General features: G+C 41.2%; 1 protein-coding gene across 6 annotated transcripts in view; it reads left to right on the top strand.

Moving 5' to 3' along the window:
• The window catches only part of LOC140462946 (uncharacterized), a 346737-nt gene that overhangs the window by 69096 nt on the left and 250262 nt on the right, over positions 1–27379 (top strand). The window lies entirely within an intron of this gene.

Raw genomic sequence — 27379 nt, 5'->3', positions numbered from 1 at the left:
CAGCCACATCATTCCCCAGGCTGGGGCAGTGCAGCCACACTGGCTCTGGTGGGAAGCAGAGCCCGGCTCTCTGGGAGCGCTGGAAAACGACTTGTTTTAGCACTTTCCTCTTGTGCTTCGTGTCATTTGCGAGAGTTCCCACCCCCCCCAACTCGATGCAGTGTTCCGATGGGTGTGACTGTGAATGTTGTAGCAGTCAGTGGTGCCGGCAGAAACGACAGGCACTTCGAAGTGCAGCCATATCCACAGAATGGGGGGAAAATAACAAAGAAATTTCCACCTATTAAAGTATATCTTCTGAGCTGCTGCCAGACTGTTTCAGGGACGAATACTTATACAAATTATCATCCTAAAATCGCACCAACAAGTGAATCACTACCAATCCTCTTGTTACTTGGTAGTTTGATTTTTTTTTCCTTAATTATTCCAAATCTATTTTTTTAAGATTAGCCTTAGTAAGCAGCAGGGAGCAGCGTCTGCTTTGCGCTGACGTGCTGTCTGCATAGTTACAGGGTTAGTAGGAAAATGGTAACTAAAGGACTCCAGAAGCGTGTGAAATGCCAAGCTGGATACACTGGGCTATCATGCTTGCTCATAATTCCATTTCATACCTTACTATGGAATTATTGTGTGAAACGAAACGACCTAATTATTCAGTGATAATAAATCATGAATGGTAAACTAAATATGACTGACATGACTATTTGCAAAGGTTGGTAGGTCATGCTGTAAATGTAAAGGCCAAGTTTTGAATGGTGTGGATATCAAAATATTGAGTAAGTCCTGGGTGAAATTTCAGCTTTGTCTTAAAAGTATGCAGTTTGTACCTCAGTGTTGTCTTTAGGATAATTTTTATTTTATGGGTAACCTTTTTTTACTTACAATGGGGATTGAATACATAGTAGATTTATTTTAATTATAGTGACTCTATGCCTTGAAACTGTGTTTTGATTTGAGGCTGAGTTGGTAGTGCTGCTGCATCCAGACCCAGATTGTACATGCAAATTCCCCTCCAGATGTACAGTAATTAGGCTGGCTGTTCATTGCAGTATTGAGAGAGTGCTGCATTGTTGATGGTATTTGTGCTTCAGATGAAGACTCTTCAGTTGGAAGAGCACAGTCCATTCGAACTATTTGAATGGTTTGATGCGTCAGTCATCCACACCAGTCAATTTAATTCAAGTTTATTCATTTTATTTGCTGCTTTGGGAATCTGACTATGCACAGTTGTCTAGCTCTTCTTAAAATGAGTGACTGCAAATGTATAAAGAAGGAATTTGATGTGAGATCTGTTTCAATATTTGGAGGGGTGCAGTTATGAAATGCCCATATACAGTAAATGCAAAAAAACCTAAAGGGCTTCATATTTCTCAAAGGAAAAAACATGCATTTAAGTTTGACAGCATTAAATTTATTGCTTGTCTCATGTATTGTTTGTGCCAGTCAGATTCTGCTTACTTAGTGTTTCTGGGACCATCTTTATAGTTAATTGTAACATCACTGCAAATGCAGATTTGATACTGTCAAATGGCACTTTTTTTTTGACCATTAAAGAACTTGATTGAAATGTGTACATGTTGCAAATTATTTGTTTGGTTTGTATAGACGGGGATTAACCAGAACATGAAGTTTTTTGACCATGCTACAAAGTCTATTTATAAATGTTTAAAAATTATTATGTAGCACATTTCATGAAGTATAGAAAACAATATCAGGGAACTAGATTTCCAAAACACCACCAAAGAACTACAGATGCTGGAATAAAAAAAAACCCAAAAATTGCTGGGAAAAAGCAAGCCTGTCTGGCAGCATCTGTGGAGCGAAACCAGAGTTAATGTTTTGGATCCAGTGACCCTCCTTTGGAACCATTCTGAAGAAGGTACACTGGACCCAAAATGTTACTTCTGCTTTCTCTCCTCAGATGCAGTCAGGCCAGTTAAATTTCCTAGTTGTCTGCAATGTTCAGAACCATTTGTCATTATTCTTGTAGCCGTTCCTACAGCCTGACTGGCACTGCCTGCCTTTGTGTTGCATGGTAAAAATATGATGTGGTGAAGCTAACTCAATTATTATGGAAAGTACCTTCATGAATGCTTTGCACAGTTTGAATGCAAAAGTCTTTTCTGCCTGCTGTTTAGAGTTTATAAACTCATGTAGTTGCTGAATTATTGCTTTCACACCAGGGCTTGATAGGATAGTGATCCTTACATTGTGCTAATTAAGTCCATTCTGCACCCCAGAATTCTCAGTGAAAGTTTGCTTCTCTACATTTTACTCATTGCAGGTATTCAGACTGGAGAAAGGAGTAATCTAGTACCATGAGGTGCATTGTAACTCATGGCAACATTTTGTGAAAGTTCGTAACAAAACAGTCATTGTTATGGTCCAGTCATATCAGAACCAGAATGCTTTTTGTTACAATATGGAGATGTTCCAAAACAGTTTACAATTAGAAAGTTTGAAGTGTAAAATTGGCAAAATGGCAGGCATTTTACACACACCTGAATCTCTCAAACAGACTGGTTAGTTTTGTCTTGTTGATTTTGACAAGGATTTTCTTTTGCCCATTTAATTCTTTGCATTTTGGTGTCATTGATGTGTTAATTCTGGAGCAAATGTCTTCAATACTATTTATAGAATTCTGAGGCCATTTTGCTCCTGAAGTCTGCACTGTACCTCCAAAAAGCATCCCACCTTATGCCTGTAACTTCATTTACTATATAAAACCTAGCTTGCACACTACCGGGCAACTTGGCATAGCCAGTCTACCTAACCTGCACATCTTTGACTGGGAGGAAGCCGGAGCATCTGGTGGAAACTCCCACAGATGTGGGGAGAAGATGCAAACTCTAAACATAGTTGCCCCAGGCTGGAATTGAACCCAGGTCCCTGGCACTGTAAGGCAGCAGTGCTAACTACTGTGACACTGCTGGGGTATTGTTGGACTCATGGCTGTTGCAGGATCTAGTACTTCCAGCCATCAAATAAAGGCAAAATGTCAGATGTTGGAGATCTAAAATGTAAACAAATTGCTGAAAAGGTTCAGCAGGTCTGGCAGCAACTATGAAGAGAAAATCGGTTAACATTGAGTCCAGTGATTTTTACTTAGAAAAACAGGTAATTCTTCTTTCTATCTCCACAGATGGTGCTAGACCTGCTGAGTTTCTCCAGCACCACCTGTCTCTTGATTATCACATTAACTTAATCAAATTGGTTCAACTGTGGCTTGGTGATACAGGGGAGTTCGCAAGGAGACTAGGAGGATCATCCACTTGGTACTTCTGGCTGAAAATGATTGCAGATTAGTCGGATGTTGGTGGGATTCTGAATTCTTATAACTGCAAATGGTTCTTTGGGGTCTTCTACTTTTTATCTGAACTGGCAAAACAGTGCTTCTGTTTAAAATCTTGTTGAATCTACAGAAGTCTCCACATACTGTTTCATTATGTTCTGTGGCTACATTGCTTAGTTTGAAGCTTGATGGTTCAAGTACTTATTCAGAACTGGAAGGACAGGAAATCAGGGTAACACAATTGTGCAACATTAAGGAAGTGCTCCATTTATCCAAGATGCTGTCCTTCAGGACTAGTTAAAGATTTCAGTCCTGCCTTTGCCAATTTTCAACCATCCATTGTTGACTGCAGTGCATCGAATTGGTGTTTTTGAGATATTAGCTATCTGTAAATTGGCTGCCTCATTAACTTGTGTAACAGTTTCTTACCAAAGTAATTTATTGTATTGAGGCACTTCCATTTCACATTCTTCAGAAATGTGAGCACTACAAAAATACACTTTTTCAAATTGTCGGCAAGAGCAACACATTTCAGCATAGTTCCCCTCATGTGTACTACTAAAAATAGCCCAGAGTATTGGAAGCATTTTCTTTGCATCTGCATCCCCACTATAATGTCCACCATTAACATCTGTCCTCATGAACTCTAACCTTCAGATGGGGGAAGTTGAGGCATGAGGCCTTTTTACCTCTTCCATTTCTTGCGAGGCTGTAATCGGCTGAAATATTCTCCACCATGTCTTCTACAGGTCAATGTGTATATCAAAGTACAAATATATACCTGGGCAATTCTAAGTCTTTTGAGGAAAAATAGCCAAACTAAATTGGCAAACTGTAGTTGGAAGAACTAGTGTTTCTTCATGTAGCAATGTTTTAATTAACTTAAGTTTAAATTATGTGAATGTGTTATCACAGTAAAGTGTGGGTTTTGCTTTCTGACAAAAGAGCAAAGTGTTAATTGCAGTATAACTTGAAATAGCTTGCTCATTGTGGTGGTGTACGTTAATTGTTCATTTTTATGAAGCAAGTGCCTATACTCAAAATAGACAGACTTATGAGCACTTGTTTAACTTAACTGCATTGAGACTTGCAATGCATTTCAGCAAGAGCATTCCAATTGCCTCAGTCAGATTTACAAAGTTTTATTATCATCAAAAAATAGACCTAGCAATTTGGAATCATAGGATCTGCTTTTTGGTATTAAATGTCCTGTCAAGATTTCAGTACAGTAGTGTATACTTGTTACCAATATGGCTATCAGTTTGTTCCCAACTTGTAAAGGCTAAGAAATAGACATGGTGCCCTTAACTTTTTTTATTATTCATTTGTGGGACTTGGGCATCACTGGCTGGCTTGTATTGATAGCCCATCCCTATTTGCCAAAGAGAAGGTGATGGTGAAATGCCTCCTTGAATCACTGCAGTCCACTTGCTGTGGGTTGACCCACAATGCTGGTAGGGAGGGAATTCCAGAATTTTGACCCAATGACTGAAGGAATGGTGGTATATTTCCATGTCAGGATGGTGAGTGGCTTGGAGGGGAACTTGCAGGTAGTGGTTTTCCCAAGTATCTGCTGCCATTGACCTTTCTAGATGAAGTGGTCATGTATTTGAAAGGTGCTGTCTAAGGATCTTTGAATTTCTGCAGTGCATCTTGTGGATAGTACACACTACTACTGAATGCTGGTATTGGAGGGTTTGAATGTTCGTAGATGTGCCAGTCAAGTGGGTTGCTTTGTTCTGGATGGTTTCAAGCTTCTTGTGTTATTGGAGCTGCACCCATCCAGGCAAGTGGGGAGTATTCCATTGCACCCCTGACTTGTGTCTTGTAGATGGTGGGTAGACTTTGGGTTGTCAGGTGAGTTAGTCACCATAGTACCCCTAGTTTCTGACCTGCTCTTGGAGCCACTTTGTTTATGTAGTGAGTCCAGTTGAGTTTTTGGTCAATGGTAACCCCAAAGATGTTGACAGTGGGAGTTTAGTGATGGTAATATTGTTGAATGTCAAGGGGCAGTGGTTAGAATGTCTCTTAGTGGTGATAAACCACAGGATATGCAAAAGGGGCCTAATGCATCTTTTGAGGACCCCTTGCAGAAGAATGGTTGTCTGAGGCAGATGATACCAGTAGCAGTCAGAAGTTAAGATCATTCCTTTTAAAACCTTTTGGGAGGCTGCGGTGGAAAAGGTAACATTTGAAAACTTACTAATATGAATGTGGAGCTGGAAAGAGAAGAATTGCATTTTGGGACCTCATTCAAAAAAACTGCAATTTTTTTTTTCGTGGATATACTACAATGCAAACTGTTTGGCCACTCCTCTGGACCAGAGAACAAAGTAGATGTATTCAGATTTCCAGCTTCTGTTGTCAACTGCAGTCTCCATGTGTGGAAGTACCCAGGTGCTCAAGCACTTCCTCATTAACATCATTGTGAAATATTTAGGCTCAATCTCAGCTTGATTTTAGTTGAATTAGTAAAAGTATAATGTACTCTTGTTTTACAGGCAATCTTGTCTGTAACCAGCACTTTGTTTAAACAGTTACACTTTAATTTGGTAGATCCTTAGAAATTCTCCAAGGAGATGCGCCTTTATATTATGAATTTTTGAAACTAGATTGCACTTCTAGGCTTTGTTAGAATGAATTAAAATCTTGATTTAATGAATTATTCATTTAATAACATTTAATTACCTTTGTTCTAATTCAAGTCACAATTACTTACTCTTTGGTGCTGCCTTAACACGATTGAAATTGTTTTGTAGGCAGTACACATTTAGTAGGCTGTTGTCTGTTCTGGAAAATTGATGGACAAATGATATGCAAATCATGATGTTGAGCCTACCGTATTGGATACCTCCCCTTTTATTATCCGATCTTCTTTAGGAAAGAATAGGGAGTGTGGGATTTGAAAGACTGGACATTTATCTCTAAGGATCCGCTTTGGAAAAGCAAGCTGACTAAGTGAACAGCATGCTCCTTGATATGCTTGAATCTTTCTCTTGCCACTTTCTTGTCTCTGGAGTAAACTAATGATTTTCATATACAGCACCAGTCTCCTTTTGAAGCAACCTTACACAACTGAGTGGTATGTGCATTGGGACTAGCCATTACCCTGAAGGTTATGCAGGATACCCAAATAATATTGCTGCCTTCTCCATGTGGTGTTTAAATCCAATAGTGCCAGACTATTCTATTCAAAATAAAACATATGGTTCATCTTACAACATGGATATTTCTGGCAAACCATATTTGTCAATGGTACAGTAGGTGACAAAATGAAGATGAAATCTCTAAACTATTTTGTGTATAGTCCAACAGTTACATGATTCACTATCCTGTTACCAAATCTACATTTTGTGGTAGATGCAATTCCAATATCATCCATAAACGTCCTGTTGATCTGAACAAATTATCTAAAAGTTAGAAAAAAGTATTGTGATGTTTCCCACTGAATTTATAACAAATGAACACAATATAGTGACAAGCCATTTGTGTTTGTTGGAAGAATTGGTAGTCTGAGATTGGTGTTGGTTTCAGACAGAATGCAGTCTTTTTTTTAAGACTGCCTGTCTGGAATTGTTATTTATTTCACTCAGGGCTTCCTGAACACCACTTAAAGCCAAATAGACACTGCACTAAAATCAGATGAGAATTGTGAGACTGCCCTCATGTCTGTTTGAGTTTTGAGTCTGGACTGATGTGGCAACTTTAAAGATGCTGGAAAGTCATAATCACAACAAAAACACACTTAAATGTTTAGAATGATAATCCAATCTTTAACATTTAGGTTAACATATCTTTTCAAACAGATTTTGCAAGTTACTTTGAAAAATGGAAAATGTAGTTATTTTGAGAATTTATATGCAGCAGATTTAAGCGAAACCTAATGTAGACTCTTTTGTTTTGGCATATTGCTGGTTAGATGACGTGGATAGCTGAAAAATAAGTGCAAAGCCAAGGATTCTGCAAATTGTTACGAAGGAGACTGAACAAGTTGCAGAAACTGCTGCGGAGCTGAACAAATTCACTTAAAGTCTGCGCATCATCTGTCAGCAGTATTGATCTGTGATTTAATTGACTTCTCCATGTTTGTGGGTGCTCCTGAGAATGTACTTTGATTCTATTTTACTTTAAGTCATGTGGGTATTGAGTAAAAATTAACATCTGTCACAAGTTACTGTCATTGTGGATTGTTTGCATGCTTTATAAATCTGTGGCTTCACTTCACGTGATGGAGGAAATTAGTTTAAATATAGCCTATTATTAGATAAACAGTCAAAAAACCTTGCAGCTTTATATTAATCAAACAGTAGAATTTAACTTGTAAAAGTCCAAAATTGTATATTAATTGGTTTAATAGAAAAGTAGAGCATTTTCTACCTGTAGGTTTTTTAAAAATCTCTCCATTCAATGGTGTTATTCACCACTTTCTTTTTATAGAGACACACATTTCCTGAGGCATTGCTCAAAGAGCAAGGCAAAATAAGTCCAGTGTTAAAATTTTGTACTGCATATTGTTCTCGTCTGGTCAGGAGCACCATGGCATAGTGATTATATTACAGTCAAATAATCCAGAACCCTTGACTAATAATTCAGTGAATGAGAGTTCCCATTCCACCATGCCAAAGTGAACTTTTTGAATTGTTTTAAATCGACCTGGAATAAAGATCGCAGTAAAATCAACTATGCAACTGTTGGATATGAAGAGAATATGAAAAAATTGTTGTTCCACACTATTTGTGGTCGACTCTTAATTGCCTCATTGGTTTTATCAAGCTACTAAAAGAATAACAAATTGAATTAGCTTGTGGACTTGGCATTGGATTAGAACATGATGAAAGAACTGTCTATCAAGTGACCAAACACAAGGTCCTCAACAACCTTTGGAGATGAGAACTAATTTTGGGGAACTGTTTGATTTTCAAGATTTTTACAGAATGATCTCAACTCCTCCCAGCCTCCATTTCATGGTTCTATCCTGTCGACTGGTAGGGAAGACAGTGGTTTCTTCTCATTTGAATGGCCGTTGCATTAACGTTTTGGATTCTGTGAAGACTCATGGTTTCAGATCAGACACTTCCAAGGAAACCTAATCAACATTATGACCTACCATCTGTCCTCTGTTCATGTATCAGTATTCTCAATGTTCCTTGTACTTTGGACAAAACACCTGTAGCCAGAAATGAGACCGAATCGGTGTTAAAGTATAGTTGAAGGCCACTTGGTGCATCCTGTCTCTACTTGTTGTCCAAATGAACAATTCACCTAGTTACCAGTGCATTCCTCCTTCCTTCCTGTAACCCTATATGCTCAAATGGCTCAATTTGAACCTGCCTGCATCACTCAGGCAATGCATGCCAAATCTTAAACTACTTGATGTGTGAAAGGATTTCTCTTAATATTCAAATGCTTCTGTTACCTTTTGTTTTACATCTATCATTTTCATCCTTTTCATGAGCAGGAATGGCTTATTCTTTATCTAATGTGTCCAGGCACCTCCAATTTTTTGATTTTCTTTTAATTCTGTCAAATCTGCTGTCACAGTAGTTATGGTTGGGGATTTTAACTTTCCAAACATTGACTGGGACTGCGATAGTGCTAAAGGTTCAGATGGGGAGGAATTTCTTATGTGCGTACAAGACAATTTTCTGATTCTAATAGGTACATCCACATACTGAAGGTGCAAAACACTTCCACCTTTTGGGGGGAAATAAGGCCAGGCAGGTGACTGAGGTGTCAGTGAGGGAGCACTTTGGGGCCAGCGACCATAATTCTATTCGTTTTAAGATGATGGAAAGAGAGACCAGATCTCAAAAAAAGTTGAAGTTCTAAATTGGAGAAAGGCCATTTTTGATGGTATTAGGCAAGAACTTTCGAAAGCTGATTGGAGGCAGATGTTCTCAGGTAAAGGGATGGCTGGAAAATGGGAAGCCTTCAGAAATGAGAAGAATCCAGAGAAAGTATATTCCTGTCAGGGTGAAAGGGAAGGCAGGTAGGCATAGGGAATGCTGGATGACTAAAGAAATTGAGGGTTCTTTAAGAAAAAGAAGGAAGCATATGTCAGGTATAGACAAAATAGATCAAGTGAATCCTTAGAGTATAAAGAAATTGGGAGTATACTTAAGAGGGATATCAGGAGGGCAAAACGGGTACGTGAGATAGCTTTGGCAAATAGAATTAAGGAGAATCCAAAGGGGTGTACAAATCTATTAAGGACAAAAGGGTAACTAGGGAGAGAATAGGGTCCCTCAAAGATCAGCAAGGCGGCCTTTGTGTGGAGCCACAGAAAATGGGGGAGATAATAAATGAATATTTTGCATCAGTATTTACTGTGGAAAAGGATATGGAAGATGTAGACTGTAGGGAAGTAGATGGTGACATCTTGAAAAATCTCCAGATTAGAGGAGGAAGTGCTGGGTGTCTTGAAATGGTTAAAGGTGGATAAATCCCCAGGACCTGATCAGGTGTACCCAAGAACTCTTTGGGATGCTAGAGAAGTGATTGCTGGGCCTCTTGCTGAGATATTTATATCATTGATCGTCACAGGTGAGATGCTGGAAGACTGGAGGTTGGCAAACATGGTGCCACTGTTTAAGTAGGGTGGTAAAGACAAGCGAGGGAGTTATATAGACCGGTGAGCCTGACCTCAGTGGTGGGCAAGTTGTTGGAGGGAATCCTGAGGGACAGGATGTACATGTATTTGGCTTTTGCCCGAAACGTCGATTTTGCTGCTCGTTGGATGCTGCCTGAACTGCTGTGCTCTTCCAGCACCACTAATCCAGTATTTGGTTTTCAGCATCTGCAGTTATTGTTTTTACCTCATGTATTTGGAAAGGCAAGGAATGATTCGGGATAGTCAACATGGCTTTGTGCTTGGGAAATCATGTCTCTCAAACTTGATTTGAGTTTGTTGAAGTAACAACAAAAGATTGAGGGCAGAGCAGTAGATGTGATCTATATGGACTTCAATAAGGTGTTCAACAAGGTTCCCCATGAGATACTGATAAGCAAGGTTGGATCTCAGAATACAGGGAGAATTAGCCATTTGGAAACAGAACTGGCTCAGGTAGAAGACAGAGGGTGGTGGTGGAGGGTTGTTTTTCAAACTAGAAGCCTGTGACCAGTGGAGTGCCACAAGGATCAGTGCTGGGTCCTCTAATTTTTTTGTTACTTAAATGATTTGGATGTTAGCATAAGAGGTACAGTTTGCAAGTTTGCAGATGACACCAAAATTGGAGGTATAGTGGACAGTGAAGAGGATTATCTCAGATTACAACAGGATCTTGACCAGATGGGCCAATGGGCTGAGAAGTGGCAGATGGAATTTAATTCAGATAAATGTGAGGTGCTGCATTTTGAGAAGGCAAATCTTAGCAGGACTTTATACATCTTTTTTAATGGTAAGGTCCTAGGGGGTGTTGCTGAACAAAGACCTTGGAGTGCAGGTTCTTAGCTCCTTGAAAGTGGAGTCGCAGGTAGATAGGATAGTGAAGGTGTTTGGTATGCTTTCCTTTTATTGGTCAGAGTATTGAGTACAGGATTTGGGAGGTCATGTTGTGGCTGTACAGGACATTGGTTAGGCCACTGTTGGAATATTGCATGCAATTCAGGTCTCCTTCCTGTTGGAAAGATGTTGTGAAACTTAAGGGTTCAGAAAAGATCTACAAGGATGTTGGTAGGGTTGGAGGATTTGAGCTATAGGGAGAGGCTGAAAAAGCTGGGGCTGTTTTTCCCTGGAGCGTCTGAGGTTGAGGGGTGACCTTATAGAGGTTAACAAAATGGAGGGACATGGATAGGATAAATAGTATTTTTCCCTGGTGTCGGAGTCCAGAACTAGAGGGCATAGGTTTGGGGTGAGAGGGGAAAGATATAAAAGAGACCTAAGGGGCAACTTCTTCATGCCGATGGTGGTACGTGTATGGAATGAGCTGCCAGAGGATGTGGTGGAGGCTGGTACAATTGCAACATTTCAGAGGCATTTGGATGGGTATACAAATAGGAAGGGTTTGGAGGGATATGGGCCAGGTGCTGGCAGGTGGAACTTGATTGGGTTGGGATATCTGGTCGGCATGGACAGGTTGGGCTGAATGGTGTTTCCATGCTGTAGATCTGACTCTGAACACTCTCCTCTCCAGGGAAAAACAGTGCTAAATTGACTAACTTATTTACATAACTAAAGTTCTTCTTCCATTTGGCCATTCTTGTAAATTTCTTCTACACTCCCTGTCTATTGTCTTTAGATCTGCTCAATGTCCCTATTAAAAGTTATTAACCATTTTCTCAATTTGTCTTGCAACCTTCAATGGTTTATGCATGTAGGCACCCAAGCCCCACTGTGCTTGCACCCCTTTTCTATTGTGTATTGCCTCTCCTACTGTTTTTCCTTTAGAACTAATTATTTCACACTTGTCTGCATTAAATTCCTGTTATTTGCTTGTCCAATCTAGCAACCTGTTTGTCCATTTTGATGTTCTACACAATTCCCTTCTTTGTACACAATCCTCTTCTTTGTTCACAACCCTTCCAAATTTTACATTATCTGCAAATTTTGTCCCCAAGGTCAGTTTACATTTAAAATGTCCTATTTTAAAATTGGTTCATTTTGATGAATTTAAGTAAGCATTAAATATGTTCTGCATAAACCAACAGGACAAATCCAGCCTTGTTTATCTTTGTCCCTTCTCAATTCCATGTTAAATTGTTCAGTAAATTGCAATGGTTTACTAATTAAGTCGAGGTGAGAAGGTGCATATGTCAGCAAATGATTACAATCTGCAATAATTTGACTCTTAGCCAAGATTTCTAATACCAGAAAAGGAATGACACTCACTGCTTTTCTGTGAAAGTCAAATACTTCCACAGAACCTTCACCACTCTAAACAGCATGTTATTGAGCACCTTCGAGGATATACATCTGGGTAGACAGTGGAGTTGGATTGCTGAATATCAAGCTGCCATTTGTCTTTAAAGATCCTTTTTTAAAATTGTACAAAAAAGGATATTTAGGCCACGTCCATCTGGTTATGCCAGACAGTGTTTTAACACGACTGAGAGAAATGGGTGTGTCACCTGCAGCTGATTTTGCTGATGAGCATACACAAAGCAGACACCAGCTTTAGAAGATGTCTGAATGAATTGTAATGTAAATACTGTAGATGTTCTGTTAATTGTAGTTAAACAAAATCAACACAGCATTCAATCTGACATTATGTTAATTCTCTGTTTAAATAATGCTTACAAGTTTCTAATGATGGTTCCAGCATATTTGATCTGTGCCTTCATTAACATTGTTTGATTTTAAAGTGAGGGATCAAAATATAATTTGAGAATCTAAATCAGTGGCAACTGTCTCAACCTCTGTTCTTTAGAATGCACTTTGCTGGGTTCTTTTTAGAAGAACAAATGTTTGTATTCTGGAAAGAATGGTAAAATCATTTAAATTAGCACTAGTGTCCATAATAGGTCAATCTGATTCAATGGGTTGCAGCTTGAAAACATTGAAATTATATGTTAATATTTGACTCAAGTCTACTAGATAGTCACTGTGACCAAACTGTTGGTTGTAGACTTTGACTTGCAAATGTAGATAGACAAAATTGCATTCTCTCCTTCCTCCCTTCCCTAAAACAGGGGAAACAAAGTTTGTTTGCCGTCGCCAGTCAGGTCTGCTCTGGGATCGGTGATCCACACGGATCAAACCTGTGCTGTACCGGGCAGGAAGATCTGAGTCTTGCACTCCTCAGGGATATGATCGCCTACGTGCAGGACAGGGGGGTGGACACCTGCCTCATCAGCCTGGACCAGGAGAAAGCCTTTGACAGGATATCGCATACATATATGAGGGATGTCCTCTCCAAAATGGGCTTTGGGGAGGGAATCGGAAATTGGATCAGACTGCTCTACACCAACATTGTCAGTGTAGTCTCAATCAATGGGTGGGAATCAGATAGCTTCCCTGTAAGATCTGGAGTCAGGCAGGGATGCCCCCTCTCACCCGCCTTGTTTGTGTGTTGCATAGAGCCATTTGCCGAATCCATCAGGAAGGATGCGAGCCTGAGAGGGGTGACTATTCCTGCCAGCGGGGGCCTACAGGTTAAAGCCTCCCTGTTCATGGATGACGTCGCTGTTTTCTGCTCGGATCCGCTGTCCGTGCACAGACTCGTGTGCATCTGTGACCAGTTCGAACGGGCCTCGGGGGCCAAGGTAAACCGAGGCAAGAGCGAGGCCACGCTCTTCGGGAACTGGGCCGACCAATCCTCTATCCCCTTCACCGTCAGGACTGACCACCTGAAGGTGCTGGGTATTTGGTTCGGGGGGGGGGCTGGGGCGTGCGCCAAGACCTGGGTGGAGCGGATCAGGAAGATGAGACAGAAACTAGGCAGATGGGGGCAACGGTCGCTCTCCATCACAGGAAAAAACCTGGTCATCAGGTGTGAGGTACTCTCAGTATTGCTATATGTGGCACAGGTGAGGCCTATCCCTAGAACCTGTGCTGCCGTAGTCACCCGGGCCATCTTCCAATTCATTTGGAGATCAAAGATGGACCGGGTCCGAAGAGACACAGTGTACAAAGACCAGTGCAATGGGGGAAAAAACACGCCCAATGCCGCCCTCACCCTGATGGCCACCTTTGTGTGTGGCTGCATCAAGCTGTGCGTGGATCCCCGGTACGCAAACACCAAGTGTCACTACGTACTGAGGTTCTACCTGTCCCCGGTGTTGCGAAGGATGGGTCTGGCCTCGCTGCCGCGGAACGCTCCGAGTAGTTGGACCATTCCGTATCACCTGTCCTTCGTGGAGAAATTTGAGGAAAAACACCTTTGACCACAAGTCCATCAGGAAGTGGTCAGCACGTAGTGTCCTTGAGACCCTTCGGGAAAAGGAGAGGGCGGATCCTGTCGAGCGGTTCCCTGAGCAGACTGTCAAAGCCATTTGGCAGAATGCCTCATCGCCAGAACTTTCCAACAAGCACCAAGACGTGGCTTGGCTGGTGGTGAGAAGGGCTCTGCCTGTGAGATCCTTCATGCACGCCTGGACTCTGCCGCACCGCACGCTGCCCTCAAAGTGGCTGCGGTGGGGACGAGACTGTCACGCACCTCCTTCTGGAATGTGCCTATGCAGAGGAAGTCTGGAGAGGAATGCAGTGGTGCTTGTCGAGGTTCGCCCAAGCAGCGCCGTGACGCGGGACTCCGTGCTCTACGCCGTGTTCCCCGGGACTCCCACTGAGACGAACATTAACTGCGCCTGGAGGATCATCAACTCGGTGAAGGACGCTCTCTGGGCGGTCTGAAACCTGTTGATCTTCCAGCTGAAGGAGTTGACCCCGACTGAGTGTTGCAGACTGGCTCATTCCAAGGTCCAAGACTACGTGTTGAGGGACGCGCTGAAGCTTGGGGCAGCTGCCGCCAAGGCGCGGTGGGGAAAGACCACCGTGTAAGATCGGCCTGCCTAAAGAAGAACAGGGGGCCCATACAGACGTTTTTTTTTGGGCTCTGCTGATGCCTCAGCCAAATATATGTCCATAAGATTGAGAAATGCACAGACCTGTATATAGCAATGATAAATTCTGATCTGTGTATGTAAATGTTGACATATGTATGGCATGACCAAATGTACAGACCATCAAATCATTTTATAAATAGAGTATATTTGTTTTTTTATTTCAAAAAGTGTTTGAAGTTTGGCAAATGTATATTCAATAACCAGCACCTTTTGTGAATATTAATGTTTTAGCTTATACTTAGAATTTCCAGGCTTCAAACTTTTGAGAACCTCAACTGCTCAAGTGACTCCAGGTCTTAAAGCTTGACAAACTATAAACCTGGATTTGACTCCAGACATTATTACCTGGCTAGGTAACGTCAGTGCCAACCTCCAAGTGAAGTGAAGCTGTCGTCTCCTGCTTTCTATTTAGGTTTGTCCTGGATGGGGTTCCTGGGGTTTGTGGTGATGTCATTTCCTGTTCGTTCTGAGGGGTTGATAGATGGTATCTAGATCTGTTTATGGTGTTGTGGTTGGAGTGTCAGGTCTCTAAGAATTCTGTGGCATGTCTTTGCTTAGCCTGTCTCAGGATAGATGTGGTGTCCCAGTCAAAATGGTGGTTTTTTTCCTCAGTGTGTAGGGCTGAGGGAGAGGGTTGTCTTTTTTGTGGCTAGCTGGTGTTTATGTATCCTGGTGTCCTATGTAATGTTTGTGGCAGTCCTTGCATGGAATTTTGTAGACTACGTTGGTTTTGTCCATGGGTTGTACTGGGTCTTTTAACTTTGTTAGTTTTTGTTTTGTGTTGGTGGGTTTATGTGCTACAAGGATTCTGAGGGGTCTTAGTAGTGTGGCTCACAGGCATAAAGTTCACCAAGGAGAAAGAAACCAACCACAAATACTCATTCCTGGACGTCAGTCGAAAGAACAGATAACTGAGAACCACAAACCTGTGTATGCAGAACTGACAAACACTGACCCAATACTTAACTACACCAGCAACCATCCCAACACACCCAAACAAAAAGCTGTATCAGAGCACTTCTGATGAGCCACGTCACGCTGCAGCACTGACTAACTTCAGAAAACTGAGGAGAACCACCCATACAACGTATTCAAGAAGAACGGATACTCAAAATACAGTCCGCAGATTCCTCAAGAACCAACCACCCCAAACACAGCCAGAAACCCTAACCACCTTTCCATACATCAAAAGTTTCAGAAATGACAGCCAGACTACTAAGACCCCTCAATCCTAGTAACACAAACCCACCAACACTCTCAAACAAAAACTAACAAAGTTAAAAGACCCAGTACAACCCATGGACAAAACCAACATTGTCTACAAAATTCCATGCAAGGACTGCCACAAACACCACATAGGACAAACAGGAAGAAAGTTAGCCACCAGGATACACGAACACCAGCTAGCCATAAAAAGACACGACCCTCTCTCCCTTGTAGCCCTACACAGAGGGGGGAAAAAACCCACCATTTTGACTGGGACAACACATCTATCCTGGGGACAGGCTAAGCAAAGACATGCCAGAGAATTCCTAGGGGCCTGGCACTCCAACCACAACACCATAAACAAACACACAGATCTAGGTACCATCTATCAACCCCTCAGAAAACTAACAGGAAATGATATCACCACAAATCCCAGGAACCCCATCCAAGACCTACGTAAGTAGGAGACGACCGCTTCGCTTCATTTGGAGGTCACCACTGATGTTACCTAACCAAGTAATGAAATGTGTAGATATCAAACCTACATCCTAAACCTCAACCTGAGCTACAAACCTTGCAAAAAACAATTTTGGTGTAATTATTAGCTCTTGGGGCTCCAGCTCTAATGAAATTTCTGCCATCGGTGAAAATGCTGCTTTTCTTCACTAAATTATTCTTGAAGGATACACTCAATTTATTAAAGCTTGATAATTGAAATTATGAATAATTTTTTTACTAAAATTGACACATTGGAACAATGTTGTTTTTTGGTATTATAGCATTGGATATTTTTTGTATTGCATCTCATTTTAAGTGTAAGTTTAATTACTAATTTGGAGAAGATTTTACTTTCTGCACAACACATGAAACTCTTTGCTAATGACCAATGAAAGGTGTATTCTTTGGGTCAAGCTTTTGTTTTATAACCTAGGTTTGTTTGGTCAGGTATCCATTCACTGATTTTAAAAATACAAATGGAACATAGTGAGGGTAGAATGTTTCTCCGTATTTGGTAATGGGTTCTTTTTGATTATGGGTGTATTTTATGAGGGGTCTCGAACAATTTTCCTGAATTACTGGACGAGATGTTGTAACTGAGGAAAAAGCAACTGAGTTGGTATACTTCAGTTCTATTTTTTTTCTATCATCCTTCTAATTCTTCCTGCCATGGCATACCATTTTCCTTGTGCTCCAATGGGATAGACTTTACTAGGCTACATTCCTTGTAGGTAAAAACAATGACTGCAGATGCTGAAAACCAAATACTGGATTAGTGGTGCTGGAAGAGCACAGCAGTTCAGGCAGCATCCAACGAGCAGCGAAATCGACGTTTCGGGCAAAAGCCCTTCATCAAGAACATGCAGCTTCACTCGTGAGGGCTATGAATTGGTCAACGTGTTAACACTTGTCATGCCACTTTTTTTCCTTTAACAATCTTTGATCCCATAAAACTACTTTTGCATTTGCCAATAGAGGCTATTTTGTATGAAAAGGAAGCAAGAAAAGCAGTAATTTATTCTGGTAACTTTTTTCTCATTTGGGCAAACCTCTGATTCATTGGGTGAATGCTTTATTTTAACTGGTGTTAATCTAAAAGCATCACTCCTGCTCTGGGATCTGTTGTAATTTTTAGACATTAGACTGTGCAAATTTAAGAGTTTAGAGGTCCTACTTTAATTTGAAGATGTTATAGAAATGGCAAAAAAAGCTGTCATCAAAAGTTGTGTTGCAGGATAGTGCAATCAGAAGAAGATTGGAGTCCAGTGTATCTGCCAGCAAGCTTCAGCATATAGAAAAGCCAGAGTTTGGTCCAGACTCCTATCGTGATTTGATGTATGAATCAGTTCATTGGGCTTTCCATTATTCCCACTGTCAGTGACTAATTCTAAATCTTACTGATCTTACTCCTAATATGGATAATAAATCACGAAACCAGCATAACATTTGTTGCACAGAAGATGCTCCTGTTCGTTCAGCACTGATGTCCCATTTACAGTACAAACCTAGAGTGCAAGAGGTCAAAGGGTGACCTTTATTGAGGATTCTAAAATCATGAGGGGCGTGGATAAGGTGAATGACGTTGGTCTTTTCCCTAGTGTAGGGAGAATTCAAAACTAGGGGGATTATTTTTAAGGTGTGAGGAGAAAGATTTAAAAAGAACATGAGGGGCAACTTTTTTTTTTGCATAGTGTTTGGTGTGTGGAATGAACTGCCAGAGTGGTGGATGCAGGTATATAGGTAGTTACAAAATTTAAATGATATTCTGATAAGTTCATGAAGGAAAGGTTTAGAGGGATATGGGCCAAGTGCAGGTCAGTGGGGCTAGTTTGGAAACATGGTTGGCATGGACTAGTTGGATTGAAGGATCTGTTTTTATTGTGCTTTTGCAAGTGATTTGAAGATATTTGCTTCTTTGAATTCATGTGAGCTAAAGTTAAGAGGGCTGTTATCACTGTCGACAGGTGATAACTGACTAAATGGCCATCTAACTGCTTAATTGAAGCCTAACTGCTTCTGATCTGTCTTGATACTCCAGCTATACCAGTTTGAGAGCATGTAGCTAGATCTGGCTTATTGAACTTCAGTTACTTTTATAAAATGCATGAATATTCCATCACAGTTGATCTCTAGTGGTATTACTGTGTATAGAATTGATACTATATGTGACATTTGCTTATCAAGAGTTATTGACCTTATAATAAAATACATTTCAAAATTAATGTCACCTTTTTATTTAAATGTGCTGACAGCAAAAAATGAGCATAACTGTTGAAGAAAATTTGTATTTTTGTATTGTGCATTTAAGTTAAGAATACCATCTCATTAAGGATGGACTGGGTCATGGTGTGGCAGTGTTGTGACAAAGTCAATGGGCTAGTAGTCCAGAGCTTCATGCAATGGGTTGAATCTCACCATAGAAGATAGTAAAATTTGAAATCTGAAATTAACAGCTAACTTAAAGGTGATCATGCAACCATTGTCAATTGTCACAAAATCCCATCTAGTTACAAGTGTTACTGGGTCTGGCCTTCAGGCCCACAGCAATGTGGTTGACTATAAATTGCCCTCCGTATTGAATTAGAAAGGCAATAAATTCAAGATCCGTTAGGAATGGATAACAAATGCTCATCCCACTGTCAGTGACACTCCCATTTCATGAAAGAAATAAAATCTAAGATTGTGACCGTCTCAAACAACTTTTTGAAATTGCTTACCGCATTTCCGTATTCCAATTGGCAAATAAACAGTATTAGAAATTAAACTGTAAATATGGCTTGCATTTAAGCTGTCCAGAAAAAGTCTACTTAATTGGTTAGGTAATGCCTCAGGGTATTTGTGTTGGTGTGGTGATATTCCAGAAAGTCTTGTGGAAGAAAATAGGGCAAAAATGTTGATATTATACGACATGATGGATATGTTTGTCTTAAAACATTTAAGGTGACTTTAAATGCTGAATCAGAATGTAGTGTAATGCTGCAATTTGAATGGGAACGAAATGGTACAGCTAGTTCTTAGTGCTAAATTATGCAAACCAATTTAGATACTTGTATAAGATTTTTAATCTGGAACACCAAGGTGGGCACATATATGATTGAGCTAATTCCAAAATGCTGTTATGAATGCTGATTGTTTTACAATTATAATAATGTTTATCTATGTCCAAAATACCTACTTACACGATTATCAAGTAACGGGAACACTATAGCTGCAGTGTGCTGTAACAATATCAAGACATGGGCCAAATTGAGGCCATATTTCTTCCCAAAATGATCAAGAAAATTGGAGAAGTATTTTTTGGCCTGATAGTGTATTTTCTTCAAGTGGTAGAGAATTTTAACTTAAAATTTGTGAGAAGCTATATAGTTCAGAAGACTTTGTTTGTTATTGAATTAACTTTTCCCATCAAAATAACTAACTTGCTCACTCTTTTTAAATGTTTTCAAATCTTTATTTCCTTTAATAGATTTCTTATTCTGAATTTAGCACACAAACACCTTGCTCTGTTAAGCTGCTTTGGTCATGTTGTGGCTGTATAGGACATTGGTTAGGCCACTTTTGGAATATTGTGTGCAGTTCTGGTCTTCCTATCAGAAGGATGTTGTGAAACTTGAAAGGGTTCAGAAAAGATTTACAAAGATGTTGCCAGGGTTGGAGGATTTGAGCTATAGGGAGAGGTTGCATAGGCTAGGGCTGTTATCCCTGGAGCTTTTGGAGGTTGAAGGATGACCTTTAGAGGTTTATAAAATCATGAGGGCCACAGATAAGATAAATAGACAGTCTTTTCCCAGTGGTGGGGAGTCCAGAACTAGAGGGCATAGGTTTAAGATGAGAGGGGAAAGATATAAAAGACCTACGGGGCAACATTTTCACGCAGAGGGTAGTATATGTATGGAATGAGCTGCCAGAGGAAGTGGTGGAGGCTGGTACAATTGCAACATTTAAAAGGCAGTTGGATGGGTGTACAAATAGGAAGGGTTTGGAGGGGTGTGGGCTGGGTGCTGGCAGGTGGGACTAGCTTAGTTTGGATATCTGGTTGGCATAAACAAGTTGGACCCAAGGGTCTGTTTTCATGCTGTACATCTCTGGTACTCTGACATTGTGGCATGAAAGTCTCCAATCCACTTGTATTACAGTATGCTAAGAAAATAGGAGGCCTTGACTTCACTCATTGCCACCTAATCTTGATGGTTTGGTTTGTATCTCTGGCTGTGCTCCTTACTGTGGGTAAAAACAATGACTGCAGATGCTGAAAATCAAATACTGGATTAGTGGTGCTGGAAGAGCACAGCAATTCAGGCAGCATCCAACGAGTAGCGAAATCAACGTTTCGGGCAAAAGCCCTTTGCCCGAAACGTTGATTTCACTGCTCGTTGGATGCTGCCTGAACTGCTGTGCTCTTCCAGCACCACTAATCCTTACTGTGGGTGTTCTCTTCAGCTCTTGTATTTGTTTTCCTCCCCCACCATTCCAAACTTCCTAACAGTACTTAGGAACCCTACTGTGTGTCACTGCAGCTTGGCAGAATGTTGAAATCCATTGGGCATGATATCTCATCAATCTGCCCCTGTTACTTTCTGAAATAAACGGTTTTTCATTTTGCACGTTGTAATAGGTGTGAATCATCAATTTCTCCCTTTGAAAAATGGACTGGGTGTTTTCCTATTGAGCTCTTCATTGCACAGCATGCTCTAACATATGAACAAGTGATTCTGAATCAATTCTTGATCAGTTTTGTGAACAAGATCTTGCATAAGCTCTACTTGTGTGCAGAGCTTGAAGAGGATTGAATTACTGCTTTTAAACCTACAAATGTTGAGGTAACGGGAAGGACAGCTTGCATTTAAACATGATTTGGTAACATCTCAGTCCAATTATTAAACACTTTAAGATTCTTTTTATTCTCAAATGTTACATGTATGTTGGACCGGTAGTTTTTTCATAAGTTATAATGTGACTTCACCATAGAGTACTATTGTAGCTTATGAATTTACATCAATTTTGATCTAGGCTATGGAAACAACTATGATAAATGCTACTGTGTGTTACCCAGGCTGAATTAAAAAAGATTCCCATAAGGAAGATGGACTGACTGAACAAAGGATTGTCAGTTTGTATGAAAATATTAAGAGTTTAAAATTCAGTTCAGACTCCACTTATCAGTCACTAAAATGTTATTGTAACTACTGTATCAAGTGGTGCAAATACCTAGTGGGCTTTTTTGAAATTTGTTCATGGGATTTGGGCATTGCTAGTTAGGCCAGCATTTATTGTCCATCTCTAATTGCCTAAAAGGAGTTAATTGCTGTGGATCTAGAGTCTTATATTGGCCAGACCAAGTAAGATGGCAGATTTCCTCCTGACTGGACATTAGTGACCAGATAGGTTTTTTACTACAACTGATATGACTACACATTGCCATTAAGCTAACTTTAAAAAAGTTTCAGATCTTTAATCCATTCACCACCTGTAATGGTGGGATTCAGACTCGTGACCTCTAACATTAGGCTGGGGTTCTGGATTACTGTTGCAGAGACCCTGCCACTACACTACTAATGGCCCCTGTTCTCAAGCACTACTTGCTGCTTAAGATATACTTTTCTAATCAGAGCTGTCTCATGAAATAGTAATTATTGCTGGTTAATATTGCAGTCAGATGCTCCGTGTTCTGATCTGCTTGCCTTCCATAAGTTAAAATACATCACATTGTTAGGTTTTCTCAGTCATGCTTTGATTTGCTTCTTGCAGAACAGAACTTGACATTCCATTTCCCTGCAGAACACTCTTTTATTGCATTATTGTGTATCAATGAAAGCAAGGATAAAACTGACTCATTTCAGTGCTATACCTGGAAACGAAATGAGTTTGAAGGTATCAAGTGTCTGACTGATTTGTGGAGTCTCATCCTCATTCCACGGCATCAATGTGAACTGACACTAAAGTGTCTTCCCAAAATTTTACGATACAAAACCCTGTATTGAATTTCTGTTTTGCATGCATGTAGATATCAGCTTTTAATGATTATTGTAATCAAAACCAACCATTTCTACTAGTTAGAAAAGCAAGGATAGCAGGGCCATGGGAAAAGCACCATCTAAACGTTCTCTTCCAAGCCATTCACCATTACTAACTTGTAATTTGATCGCTGTTCCTTCATTTTTTTTGCTGGGCCAAAATCTTGGCATTCTCTCCTTAACAGTGCTGCAGGGTCCTGACACCTCTAGGACTGCAGTAGTTTAAGAAGGCAGCTCACCATGACCTTATCAAGGTTAATTGGAGATGGGCAATAAATGCTGGCCTAGTCAACAAGGTCCACAGTCCATGAATGAATTCTAAGTTTTTTTATGTGCACAATCTTGTATTGTGGTACATGGCCAAGCGTCCCAGTTGGCCTCTTGGGCATGGCCCCAAACAGCACAGCTGGTCCTGCAGAGCCTTGTGACCTAACTCCTGGGAACCAAGGCCTGAATCGTCTCCATTCACCACCACCACCACCACCCATATCCACCTGGCCAAGCTTGTCCTCACTCTCATCAACTTCTTCTCTTCTAACTCCTCTTACTTCAGTTCAAAGATATGGCTGTGAGTACCCTCATGGGCCCAAATAATACCAGTTGCTTTGTGGATCTGTCGAATACTCCTTGTTCCAGATCTTACTCTGACCCCACCACAACTCTCTCTGGTACCTCTAATATCCTGCTTCCTGCCTTCATCCAGAATTGGAAACGTTTATCAATTTCACTTCAAATTTCCATCCTACTCTCCCCTTCACCCGATCCACCTTTGACTCCTTTCCTTTCTAAATTTTTATTTCTATTTCTGGGGCTAGGCTGGTCATTAATATCCACTACAAACCCATCGACTCCCACCATTACCAGGGCTGCTAGACGTTCTCCTGTCCTGCTTCCTGTCAAGGCACTTCTATTCTCCTGGTTTCTGTTGCATCTGTTGACAAGGGGGTTTCCCAAATATTCACCTTCAATCAAGAATTCCCCAGTACCATTGTTGACAGGTTGGACTTGGCTGAGGGCCCTATCTTCCACACTTTGGCTCTCACCCTTTCCCTTGCTGCAACAGTGGGGTTCCCCTTGTCATCACCTAGCTTCCCACCAGCATCTACATTCAAAGGATCACTTGCTGCCATTTTGGCCATGTCAATGGGATGCTACACCCAGACACAATCCCCTCTCCTCCCTTGTCAGCATTCTGCAGGAGCTGTCCTGGTTGTCTCTTCCTTTACCACCCCCCCACCCCCGGCCTCGTGGAACCTTTTGCAACCGCAGAAGATGTAACACCTGCCCACTTACTTCCTTCTCCCCATTAAAAGGTCCCAAGCACAACTTTCCAGGTGATGCAGCACTTTTGTCTCGTGACCTAGTTATTTCATCCTGATAAAGCCATGCCCAGTCACCAACCCTTTCAAGGCTCTGCTGCAGCATCATTGAATGTGACCTAATAAGATCTCTTACTGTATCGTGCCTCGATCACTTGATGCTTTGCACTTTACTGGAAGCAAACTCCTCTGTTGTAAGCTAACTGCTTAATGGTTGTCTAAATCTTATGTGCTTGAGGAATATAATGGTTGTGTATAAAAGTATTATAGTATCTGTTAGACTCCTCAACAATACAGAATCCACCGCCTTTCTTGCATTGCAGAAGATAAGTCTTCCCACATTAGTTCAAGTACCCTGTTGGGGATATGCTCACACTAGTGTATTTAGCAGACAATATGCTCCTGGTATTACTTTATTTGGTAGCTTTACTTTAAGGTGCTGGAATGTTACCTACTGGGCCTCTAACTCCTGGTTAACTCAGTGCCTGAAGGCTGCTGACCTCCTGAAATATGCTTTGACATCCTTCAGTTCTAGCTGTTTACTAATCAGCTTCTTCAGATGCTGTGAATTATCTCTAAACAGGCAGGATTTGGACCCAGGACCTCCTGGCTCAGAACCTAGAACAGTACAGCATTGGAACGGGCCTCTCGCCCCACGATGTTGTTTCAAACATTATGCCAAATTAAACTAATCCCTTCTGCCTGCCCTTGATTCATGTCTCTCCATTCATTGCATATTCATATGCTTATCCAAAAGTCACTTAAATATCGTATCTTTCTTCAACAGTCTGGCAGTACCTTCCACACTTACCCCTCACATCTCCTTTTGAAATTCCCCCTCTCCCCATAAGTGCATGCTGCTAATTAGTTGTTACTATTTCAAAAAAAAACTTGAGTTAATCAGAGGATTGAGGGCAGAGCAGAGGACATGATCGATATGGACTTCAGTAAGGCGTTCGATAAGGTTCCTGGGGGAGACTAGTTAGCAAGGTTAGATCACCCTGAATACAGGGAGAAGTAGCCATTTGGATACAGAACTGGCTCGGAGGTAGAAGAGGGTGGGTGGTGGAAGGTTGCTTTTCAGACTGGAGGTCTGTGGCCAGTGGTGTGCCACAAGGATTGGTGCTAGGTCCACAACTTCTCCTCATTTACATAAGTGATTTGGATGTGAGCTGAAGAAGTAGTTAGTAAGTTTGCAGATGACCCCAAAATTGGAGGTGTAGTGGACAGTGCAGAAGGTTACCTCATTACAACAGGATCTTGATCAGATGGGCCAATGGGCAGAGGAGTGGCAGATGGTGTTTAATTTAGATGAATACAAGTGCTGCATTTTAGAAAGGCAAATTGGAGCAGGACTTGTATGGTAAGGTCCTCTGGAGCATTGGTGAACAAAGACCTTGGAGTGCAGGTTCATAGTTGCTTGAAAGTGGAGTCTCAGGTAGACAGAATAGTGAAGGTGTTTAATAGCTTTCCTTCATTGGTCAGTGCATTGAGTACAGGAGTTGGAAGATCCTATTGTGGCTCTACAGGACATGGAATACTGTGTGCAATTCTGGTCTCCTTCCTATTAGAAGGATGTTGTAAAACTTGAAAGGGCTCAGAAAAGATTTATAAGGATGTTGCCAGGGCTGGATGATTTTTGAGCTATAGGGAGGGGTTGATTAAAGCTGGGGCTGAGGGGTGACCTTTATGGAGGTTTATAAAATCATGAGGGACATGGATAGGGTCTTTTCTTTGGGGTCAGGGAGTCCAGAACTAGAGGGCATAGGTTTAGGGTGAGTGGGGAAAGATATAAAAGGGACCCAAGTGTTATGTTGTTATCCCAAGGTTTGGCACGCTAGATGCAATTCACATGCACCAACTTCTGTAAACCAATTCAGGTTATTTAAAGTTTATACAAGCTAGGTGACTCCTCTGACACACTTCATAGGCATGTGAAGTCTAGTCCAAGTGAGGCCCCAAACAAAGAAATCACATCCTCCTTTATACAGGTCATTTGGTAATGCTCACAGATACTCTGGCCAGTAAACCGCCACCCCCAATAACCATGTTACCCCAGGTACAATGGTAGGATGATCCTCTTCGGAAAATCGTTATGCAGGAGATTTCCTGACTCGGGGGTTCCCTAAGACAATATAGATGTGAGATGTCCTAGCTTCGGGGTGGCCCTGCAAATGAGTGCCGGCTCTGCTATTTCCCCAGACAGTGTAGGTGTGATGGGTTTCAGCATCGGGGTTGATCTCACAAGTAGACTTGATTGGCTGGGGGATGGCTATGGAAGTATTTCTGAATGGAAGAGATTGAATCATTAGTTCAGTTTGGTAGTAGGGAAATAGTAGCAAATGACTATCTAAATGGAGTGGAAGTCATCTGTATTCCTGCATGAATGTCATCCACACCCACTTCCAGAATGTTCAGTCAGTGTGGTTCATCCCTTTAATGTACAGAGAGATTCCAATTTAATCTTTTAACATTAGGGGCAACTTTTTCATGCAGAGGGTGGTGTGTATGGAGTGAGCTGCCAGAGGAAATGAAGGCTGGTACAATGGCAACATATAAAAGGCATCTTGACGGGTGCATGATTAGGAAGGGACTAGAGGGATATAGACCAAATGCTGGCAAATGGGATGAGATTGGGTTGGAATATCTGGTTGGCATGGGCAAGTTGGACCGAAGGGTCTGCTTCTGTACTGTACGTCACTGATTCAATTTCAACTGTGGGGCAAAAGATTCTGACGGTCAACCCTATCTGTGCATCTCATAACTTTATAGACATTGATAGAGTCTCCCATCTTCCCTTCCTCTACTCCAGAGAAAAGAGCCAGAGTTTTTCTAGCCTCTTGTTTATAGTTCGTACCCTCTAATCCAGGCTGCATCCTGATAAACCTCTTCTGCACCCTCTCCAAAGCTTCCATCTTGCACCTAGAATTGAATGCCATCCTCTAGGTGTGGCCTAACCAAAGTCTTAAAGCTGCAGCATGACATCCTGACTCTTGTACTCAATTCCCCCCAATGTATCCTTTGACAACCTTTTACACTATCCACAACTCCACTGATCTTTGTATTGTTTGCAACTTACTAACCCACCCATCTATATATACAAGTTTTTTTATATATAATATAATCAAAACCGGATTGTCCCAATACAGATCCCTGTGGAACACCAGTAGTAGTCATGGACCTCCACCCTAAAAAGAAACCCCCTCCCACCATGACCCTCTGCTTCCTATGACCAAGCCAGATTTGAATCCATGCAGCCAAGTCACCATGGATACTATCCATCTTAATCTTCTGGATGAGCTTACCATGAGGGACCTGGTCAGAAGCCTTACTAAAATCCATTTAAACAACATCCACTGCTCTACTGTCCACCATCAACTTTGAGCAGGTGACAATCAAATTAGTGAGACATGACCTGCCATGCACAAAGCTGTGCTGACTATCCCTAATTAGGTCATGCTTTTCCAAAGAATTCCCTCCAATAGCTTCCCAACCATCGATGTAAGACTCACTGCTGTTTCCTGGATTATCCCGAGTTCCCTTCTTGAACA

This window comes from Chiloscyllium punctatum, chromosome 37 (genome assembly GCF_047496795.1).
Source record: "Chiloscyllium punctatum isolate Juve2018m chromosome 37, sChiPun1.3, whole genome shotgun sequence".
Lineage (NCBI taxonomy): Eukaryota > Metazoa > Chordata > Chondrichthyes > Orectolobiformes > Hemiscylliidae > Chiloscyllium > Chiloscyllium punctatum.
The sequence above is the reverse complement of the archived record's forward strand: the minus strand, read 5'-3'. Positions and strand labels throughout refer to the sequence as shown.